Source organism: Phyllopteryx taeniolatus, chromosome 6 (assembly GCF_024500385.1).
Source record: "Phyllopteryx taeniolatus isolate TA_2022b chromosome 6, UOR_Ptae_1.2, whole genome shotgun sequence".
Classification (NCBI taxonomy): Eukaryota; Metazoa; Chordata; class Actinopteri; order Syngnathiformes; family Syngnathidae; genus Phyllopteryx; species Phyllopteryx taeniolatus.
In genome coordinates this window covers 13,383,693-13,393,929 of record NC_084507.1, presented here as the reverse complement: position 1 = coordinate 13,393,929, position 10,237 = coordinate 13,383,693, and positions in this window count along the sequence as shown.

Genomic DNA, 10,237 nt, shown 5'->3' with positions numbered 1-10,237 from the left:
TTACACCCTAACCTGCTGCACATCCTTCCCATCTCTATCCATCTGTCTGGCCAACCTAGACAGATCCTTTTTCTCCTTCTTTAGTGTCCAACCTGGCATACATGTCATCATATGCCTCTTGTTTGGCCTTTGCCACCTCTACCTTTGCCCTATGTCGCATCTCAATGTATTCCTTTCGCCTCTCCTTGGTCCTCTCAGTGTCCCACGTCTTCTTAGCTAACCTTTTTCCTTGTATGATTTTCTGTACTGTGAGGTTCCACCACAAAGTCTCCTTCTTTCCTTTCCTGCCAGAAGATTCACCAAGTACTCTCCTGCCTGCCTCTCTGATCACATTCAAAGTACCCACATTCAGTTCTAGGCTCTGTGCTTTCCACTTCTCTTTCTGCCAAAGAACCCGCTTTCCAACTCTTCTTCGACTTCGACCCACAGTAGCTGAATTTCCACCGGCGCCCTGCAGGTTGACGGCGCCGGTGGCGGACGTTGTTAACCCGGTATGGAATTCTTTGGATGAACGCTCATATTTGTTTGGCAAAGTTTTAACTCAGATGCCCTTCCTGACGCAACCTTCTGCATTTATCCGGGCTTGGGACCGGCCTACAGTTTGCACTGGCTTGTGCCCCCTGTAGGGCTGCATTTTATATGAACTAAAAGTTATTGTTCTCATTCAATGTTGTAATAGAAAGAAATAAGTAGAATGAATCAAACTAATGACAAAATTGCTTTGAGTAACTCCCCCCCCCCCCCCCCTCTCACTTTATCTAATGACTTTGTTGACATTTTACAGCTGCAGCTCATTGCCATTCATTGATTCTTATTTGCCAGTGCGGAGTAAAGCATAGTTTATCTATCGATCGACGCCCCTCACGGGAACCATGAACATGTGACGATCAGGCGATAGCCATTCTCCCACCACCCTCAATTAGCCTGTCTTTGCGGGATGTGGGTCAACTGAGTGGCGATGGAGTAGCGTGAGCACGAAAGCACTCGTGAGCCTGGGGCCACCATTCGTCTGCCGGATACCCCCATCCCTCCATCCCTCCCTGTGCCAAAACTCCAAAATCACTGCATAACCATTCATGTCATGGGAGTATAAAGAGAAGATTATATTGCTCAAATTGTGCCACAGGAGGGATTTATGTGTAGTAAGGTGTTTATTTAGCGGAAGTGTATGCAGCTTGAGCTAGACAGACGGATGTCCTTTGACTGAAAAAGAGGTGTTCATTTGAGGTGTGGTATTTTTTGACAGGTCTTCATATGAACAAATATTTGTGTGTAGGTGCTGTACATGCTGTTATTTATTGAATGCAAAAGGAGGCGTCTATTTGAGGTGAGGTGAAGTAAGCCATTTGAGATGGGTGGGCTATAGGTGAACTAGACATGCTGCTGTTCATCGTCTAAAAAAGGAGGCGTCTATTTGTAGTAAACAGTTCAACTGAAAAAAAGGTGTGTTTTTTTTTCCCAAGGAGACCTTAATTGAAGGTGTGGCTTTTATTTTAAAAATGTTTGTGTGTGGGTGGAGCTTGACAAACTGCTGTCCATTGATTGACATACTATTGTGCGTTGATGGAAAGAATGAGGCATCTATTTATGAGCAGGGCTATCTTTTTATTTTATAAAACCTCACGTGGGAAGCTCACTCTCTTCGGAGAATGGATGTATTCCAAATTCTTGTGATCGGTCCACACAATGAATGGGTGTTCTGCTCCTTAGAAAATGCCGCAATTCCTCCAATGCCATCTTCACCGCTAAGAGTTCCCCGTCTCCGGTCCCACAATTCCTCTCCGCCTCAGACAGTCTGCGAGAAAAGAAGGCACAGGGGTGTACCTTACCATCCTCCGGGGATCACTGGGACAGCACCACGCCAACTCCTCCCTCCGATGCATCAATCTCAACAATAAATTGTCTTTGTGGGTCTGGGTGGACCAGGACAGGAGCAGAGGAAAACAGTCTCTCTAGTTGACAAAAAGCCAGGTCAGCCCCTTCTGACCCACGGAAAGGTGTCAAGGTAGATATGAGAGCGGTGAGGGGGGCTGAAACTCTACTGTAGTTTCGAATGAACCGTCTGTAAAAATTGGCAAAGCCAAGGAAGCATTGTAGCTCCTTTCATGTAGAAGGTTTTGTCCATTCAGTGATCACGGCTACCTTGGCTGGGTCCATCTGGAGCTGCCCCTCGGCGATGATGTGCCCCAGGAAGGTGGTCCTTGGAACATGGAACTCGCATTTTTCAGCCTTCACGTAGAGCATGCTCTTGAAAAGCCTTTGGAGAACCTGATGAACGTGTTCGTGATCTGCGCTGGAACTGGACAAGATCAAGATGTCATCAATGTACACAAACACAAATTTGCCAATCATGTCACACAGGACGTCATTGACCAAGGCTTGGAAGACACCGAGCTGGAACTCTATAGCACAATCGTATGGTCTTTGCGGGGGGAGAGATGTGGCCTGTGTTGACTGAATACTTGAGCCAAATCGTGGTAAATTACATGAACACAAGACAAATCAGGCTCATCACTTTGACTCTGATCACTAAGAGGCCCCGCAGCTGTCAACAAGCAGTTCGCAGGACAAAAATTGCTCCAGGAGGTTATCTTTGGCACTGTCCAGTCGATGTCGGGGTTGTGGGTCTTCAGCCAAGGCAAGCCAAGCACCATCAGAACTTGCAGGTGGTCAAAAAACATGAAAGCTAATATTTTCTTGATGGTTACCTGATAGTTTGAGAGGAACGGGTACGGTTGTTTCTTTGACACAAGAAATCAGCTGCCCATTGAGAGCAGTGGATCTTATTTGGAGTGGTTAGAGTTTGCAGATTAATTCCCAATTGATTCACCAGTCGGCGTTCAATCAGATTCTCATCTGCTCCGGAATCTATTAGGGCGAAGATGGGAAAAGTTATTCCAGCAGACATCTTAAAACGGGACGAAAGGCGGAACTACAGTGATTCACCAATGCCTCCTTCCTCATTGGAGAGTCCGCCAGTTTGATGGACGTGTGGGACATTTGGCAATGTAATGGCCAGCATCTCCATAATACAATCACAGATTGGCCGGCCTCCTGCGTGTCTTCTCCACATCTGAGAGTTTTGCTCGTCCGAGCTGCATAGGCTCGCTGCCATCCAGGGGCGGGGCTGAGGACGAAGGCTGTGGCTCGAAGCTAGGCTTAGAAGCGTACAACGGTGAAGACGGGGAGGTAGGTGGAGTCGAGCGTCTCGAGTTGCGCTCCCTACGACATTCACAGAGACTACAATCTAATCTTATGGAAAGGTTAGTTTATCGAGGCCATTGGGGTCATCTCTGGAAGGCAACTCGTCCTTAATTGAGTCATTAAGAGCTCCCCAAAAAATGTCCTGGCGTGCCTCGTCCTTGAAGTTGCCTTCTGCAGCGAGATGTCTGAAAGTGATCGAGAATTCGGCCACCCTGCGAGTGACATCAGCTGTCTAGCGGCCTCCCTCCCACAGACCAGGTCGTCAAAGATCTTTCCCATCTCCGCCGTGAAAGAAATGGAGCACTGCCTCTCCCATTCTGCTGACACTCATGAAAGTGCAGTACCCCGGATGCAGCCTATGAGGTAGACTATCTTTCCACGGTCAGTGGACTAAGACTGAGGTTGCTGCTCAAAAATGAGTGCGCACTGAATCAAAAAAGCACGATAAGCCCCTAGATCACCATCATAAGGGGCCGGGGCTGGCATAAACGGCTCCCGCAAAAAAGTGGGTGGGGTGGGAGACGGGAGGGGTGAGTGCCGTGACAGGTGGCTGTTCGCAGGTTGGGAGTGAGTCACTTGATGCGCACACGGCAAAAATAGTTGCTGCGCGTAGAATGTCGCAGAGATCATCTCTCGTGATTGGTCCGTTTTAGTCACGTGCTGTGATGACATACTCAGCGTTCCCCTTGGTTCCACATACCACCTACGCCTCCACCTTCTAGATCGATTTTGCAGTATAATTGACCGTATCATCTGGTCATCGAGGTCCATTTATTCTAGCAGACAGTGTTCCACGGTCGCTATTGTTGTTGCTTTGTTCCTTGTTCCGGAAAGTAAAGTTAAAACGGCTACCGGAAATGGCCATAAAATGCAGAGGAAACTCCACCCTGTGGTGTCCTAGCCAATAACAGCCGTAGCAACACCCCCGACTTGGAAGAGAACTGCAGCACATTTTCAAAACCATGCGTGGGTTCGCTCGAGTATAATAGGCAAACTGCGCGCGGGATAGCCGCAGTAACGTCAGCGCGGTCGCCGCCCGCGTGAGTATAAAGAAGCCTTGAGACAGCGGACCTGACGAGGTGTCTCTTTGAGTGGTGTAATTTATTTGGGAGGAGGTCTTTTTTTTGACACATTCTCATGTATACACTCTCGGTAGACATGCTGTCGGTCGTTGGATGGAAAAAAGAAGGCATCTCTTTGCAGTGAGCCATTTTTGGAAGTTAGGCTTTTATTTGTCCAAAAATTATAAACTGTTGTCTGTTGATAGACATGCAGTTGTTCATTCATTGAAAAAAATGAGGCATCTATTTGAGGTGTGGTATTTATGGGAGAGGAGGCCTTTATTTGTATAAATACGTGTATCAGGAGCCAAGCAACCTGCTGTTCATTGATTGAAAAAGAGGAGGTGTCTGTTAGTCGTGAACCGTTTGTTTGGAAAAAAAAGGGGTGTGTATTCGAAATGAGGCCTTTAGTTGAGGTGAAGCTTTTATTTGAACACATTTCTGTGAGTGGGTGGAACCTAACAAACTGCTGTCCATGGATGGACAAGCTGTTAATCGCTGATTGAAAGAATGAGATGCCTATTTAAGATAATGTGTTTAATTGAAGTAAGTCATTTAAAGGACAGGAGGCATTTATTTAAAAAGAAATACAAAATCTGTGGGTCTAAAGCTGGACAAGTCTGTTGACTGAGTGAGTCATTACTTGAGATGCGTTTTTTTTGTGTTTTTTTTATCAAAATCAATTCTCGACAAGCTGCTTTCTGTTGATAGACATGCCGTTGTCTGTTGATTGAAAGGTGGTCTCTAGTGCATTTGAGGTGTGGCATTTATTTGAGAGGAGGCCTAAATAGTAGACGTCATGCCCTCTCTTTGTGATAGACACATGTACTGTCTGGGTGTACCCCAAACACTCCCTCATCCCTCCTACCCCTTTTCCAGCCGGCCTATTATGTAATGAAGCTTGTGCACATAAAATGACAATACCGCACTGGGTTCCATACACACACACGCACACGCACACGCACATACACACGGGAGGCTCACATGGACACACACATGCTCCTCACCACAATACACGCTTGTACTTTCCTGTAATACAACAGAGAACTGAATTATTATTTCAACTATTCCCCCTCCAGTTCATCCCAATCCACGCGCCATCCATCAGTTTACTCACAATTTTGCCCTTAACGGCACAATAAAGCATTAACAGCCTCATTGGTATGCTGCATATGTACAGTGTGTTACATAAGAGCATCATTTATGACAAACCATTGGCAGCCTCAGAGTGCATCTTTATTGTCTGGCTAATTGTGTTTTATGCTGTGTTTTATCATGCTGACCCACTTCGGTGTGAGCGTATGTGACAGAGGCAGTAAATCATCCTGTCTCCCAGGACCTCTGCTGTCTTTACGTTCACACAAGGACCTCTGCGACCTCTACACGCGTTACGGCGTCACGCACGTGAACATGCTCAAATTCGGGCCTCTCTCATTTGCAGCCGCCCATCCACCCAGCCAGGCCCCTCTTTTTTTTTTTTTTTTTTTTTTTACACTTGTTGTCTCCTAATCTGTTAGAAGGTGTGGGGGAATTTTTAATCACTTTCTCTTGAGTTATAAAGCAGCAGGTCTTTATTTAAGGACGAGGCTTTTATTTGTACGGAACATACAGACAAAACTAAAAGGATGCGTCTCGTTGATATGAGGCCTTTATTTGAAGCAAGCCATTATGTGAAAGGCTTTTATTTGTCCAATTGAGTGCATGGCTGGAGCTAAACACACTACTGTCTGTTGGTTGAAAAAAAGAGGTGTTTATTTGAGGTGAGGCATTTATTTTAAGTAAAATGTTTGAGGCGAGCTCGTTAGCTGAAAAGAAAGAGGCGTCTATTTTTAATGAGGCATTTATTTGTCAATTTGATGGTCGTACTTTCATTTGAGGTAAGGCTTTTATTTGTACACATTTTTGTGTGTGGGTGGAGCTACATAAACTGATATTTTGATTAAAAAGGAGGTGTCTATTTGAGGTGAGGCATTTATTTGAAGTAGTACATTTATTTGAGAGGGGAGGCCTTATACAAAAATCTCATGTGTGAGTGGAACTAGATATACAGTACCGCAGTCTGTTGGTTGAAAAAAAAATTGGCATTTAATTGAGGCAAGGCATTTATTTTAAGTAAAATGTTTGAGAGGAAGCTATTACTTTTACAAAATCTCATGTAGGGAGATTTTTCTCCTTGGAAAAAAAATGGGCCGTCAGTTTGAGATGAGGCATTGATTTAGATGTTTATTTGAGGGGAGCCTTTTATTATTATTTTTTATAAAACATTATGTGTGGCAGGAACTAGACAAATTGCTGTTCTTTGATTGAATAAAGAATGTGTATTTGTCTCTCGTAATTATTAATGCTTCACAATAAAAAATAAAAATGAAAACAAAAACAATGAAGGCATATGTTTGATATGAAACATTTACTTGAAATTGAATTATTAAAAAAAAAGAAAAAGATTTCTGTATTTATTTATTTAAATGTCGTAATGCTTGAATTTTTCTTCTGGGAATCACTAAAGGAGATCTTATGTCATCTCATCTTATTTGCAGAAAGACGCCTGTGTGAATGGAGCTTGGGGGCATTTATTTGAGGTGAGGCATTTATTTGAGAGGAGTCCTTTATTTGTACAATTGTATGGTTGGAGCTGTACACTCCGCCTTTACCTATTTGAAAAATAGGTTGCATTTGTTTGGGGGTAATTTGGTCAAGCGGGTGAGGCACCGAATTTGGGCCGAGTTGTTTCTTAGAGCAGAGGCCACAATTAGAACACCAATGACAACGACTGCAATGCCTCTCTCATTCATAGCCAAAGCTTTTTTATTTTTTTTTTAAATCACTGCTTGGTCTTTCCCCTCTCAGGGTGTGAATAATTGATGCTCATCAGTGAAATATGGCGTCATCCGCAGAACACAAGCGGGCCAAAGAAACAGATGATGTTATCATTCACCCCTCCAGCGTCGCTTCGCCCCAATTATCGCTCCCGAAAGTCACGAGACGCACATGTGCGCCCTTGAAAAGTGGGAGATCTTCAGCACGGCGAGCGCCACGCGGCGAAGACCCGTGACCTCAGTGGAAGGCAGTCTGAAAGCCCTCATTCTCTTTTTATTATTCTTATTTCTTCTTTTTTTTTTTACCACTCAAGGTCTTTGGGTGACTAATATCTGCAAGTGTATGTGCCCTGCTATCCAAATGAGACTCATATTTATCCATACAGTATACAAGCACCACATTGCTATTTGCTTGGAAAGTTTCAAAAACGGACAGGGGGAGATGGTAGGCAAAGCAAGTTTTTTAGGTCATTACTGTAAAAACAGCTACAATGAACAATTAAGAAGTTTGAAGTATGTTTTTTCGCGTAAATTATGATCACCGCTCTGTATTACATGTACATCACATATTGTACTGATTGTATTGTATTTATTATCTTGAAAAAAATTCCCACAGGAAATAATGTGAATGGAATGAATCTTTTGCAGTCAAACTTTGGCCATCGTAAACTATTTGTTAAGTGTAGTGAGAATTTCTAAGTTACAGTTATACAACTAAAACAGTTAAAAAGTAATAGAAGTGAAGAGAACCGATTTCCTTTCCAATCCAAGAATACTTACAGACAACATTGAACACTTAAATTAGTCTCCACTGTCTTCCTGTTAATGATGTACATTACCTCAAATGACTGGAGTATTAAAAGTATCGATATTTTGATTTGAGAATTGGTTTTAGAACATAAAGATCTAGTATCAGAGGTATCGATATTTCAGTGTCGATCTGCACATCAGTGGCAAAGACGCACCCGGTCTGAAGTGAAGAAAAATCGTATCTTCTGTGTAACACCAATAAACAATAACAACAACAAATAATTGATGAATTAATGATAATCATTATGTATACAGTGTGTACGGAAAGTATTCAGAACCCCTTACATTTTCACTCTTTGTTATATTGCAGGCGCTTGCTAAAATCATTTAAGTTCTTTCCCCCCCTCCTCATTAATGTAGACACAAGCACCCCATATTGACAACAAACATGAGCATCGTTGCGATGGTTCTACACCTTCTTTGCAGTCCAGCTGTGTTTGATTATATTGATTGGACTTGATTATGAAAGCCACACCCGGACCAGAAGCTGACGCCCGGCCAAACTGAGCAATCGGGGAAGAAGAGCCTTGGTGAGAGAAGTAAAGATCACTGTGGCTGAGCTCCAGAGATGCAGTTGGGAGATGGGAGAACGTTCGCCCCTCCCCAAAAATGTACATGCTTCTACTAAATACTGACTAATGGCTGTATTAGCCCAAAAGGGTGCTTCTACTAAATACTGAGCAAAGGGTCTGAATACTTATGGCTGTGTGATATTTCAGTTTTTCTTTTTGAATAAATCGAAAAAGAAATTCAACAATTTTGTTTTTTTTCTGTCAATATGGGGTGCTGTGTGTACATTATCCATCCATCCATTTTCTTTCCCGCTTATCGTCACTAGGGTCGTAGGCGTGCTGGAACCTATTCCAGCTATCTTCTGGCAATCGCAGGGCACATACAAACAAACAACTATTCGCAATCACATTCACACCTACGGGCAATTTAGAGTCTTCAATGAACCTACCATGCATGTTTTTGGGATGTGGGAGGAAACCGGAGTGCCCGGAGAAAACCCACGCAGGCACAGGGAGAACATTAAATATTGCATAGTTTAAAAAATATACTGTATATATTTTTTAACTTCATCAACAAATGACCTGGCCCGTCCTTCCATTTTAAAAATCAAAACATGGCTCTTGACCACAAACGTTTTGCCCCATACATTAGATGCTCTCTGATTTGTTCCAGAAAATGTTGGTAAAATTCCCAAACAGTACGACTTGGGATTCAGGTTAGAAGGCCGTCTGGTGCATTTGCTCGTCCACATGCAGGCCAGCCTCGCTTAAATCATTAAGTTGTTAATACTAATGAAGGGCATTGCAGTTAAAAGCTACAGAACAGGACGGGATAAGAGGGCCGCTAAGTTCATTATGGACAATCCTGTTGGTGCACATGCTAAATAAGTTAACACCCTCTTTGTTGGCTATACACAATTACATAGACATGAAGTCAAATGCGTTAGTGTGTGTGTGTGTGTGGGGGGGGGCACCCATGTCCTCTGTCGTCTTTCCCAAAAGTGAAGTGAAAGCAGGCCTCCTCCCTCCCTCCCTCGCCCTCCTCCTCCTCCTCCTTTTCAGCCTCCAGACGGGGAAGGGGTGGGGGGCAGCATCGGCGAGGGCAGGGGCTTCTCTGCTAAAAACTGCATGGATACAAGGGGGGGAGGGGGGGGGGGGGGGCAGAGAGGGGGTTGGACAGTCCTCTCTGTTTTGTCACATGAGTGGCCCATCACCACATCAAGCCACTGTACTGTACAGTATGTGTGCATGTGAGGGCAACATTTGTGGATTTGGTTGGGACTTTATGAATGTGTTTCTGTATGTGTGTGTGTTTGTGTGCATATGAGCCATGGCTGATTTCATCCAGAGCGAGGAGGGGGAGGGTGCATTAAACCACACCCTCTGAAAATGTGCCACTCCCGTGCCCTCATGCATGCTCGCACCTACCAGTGAGGAGAAAACAGAGAGCATGTCAGAGCTCTGATTTCATTCAAAACATTCCCCATACAAAATAAGCAGCGTTATATTATGCTTACTCATAAATAGTACTGATAAATATCTGAATTAAGGACAATTCCTGTAAGGTGGCATTAACAGTCCTGTACTGTTAAAAAAAACAAGACTTCTATGTGCGAAAGAGGGCGATTCGTAATCGCAGCAATCTGTGCGTGACTGGAGCATTGTCACTGCTCTTGGCTGGTGTGGCAACAGATAATGCGAGCGGGGTTTTTTTGGAATTATATTTTGTTCACTTTCATTTTGTTTTGGTTTAAATTTACTTTTTTTTAATTGTTCATTTTTGTCTTTCTATTCCTTGACTGTATTTGTTTTGCTTAATTGTTTTTTGTTGGAT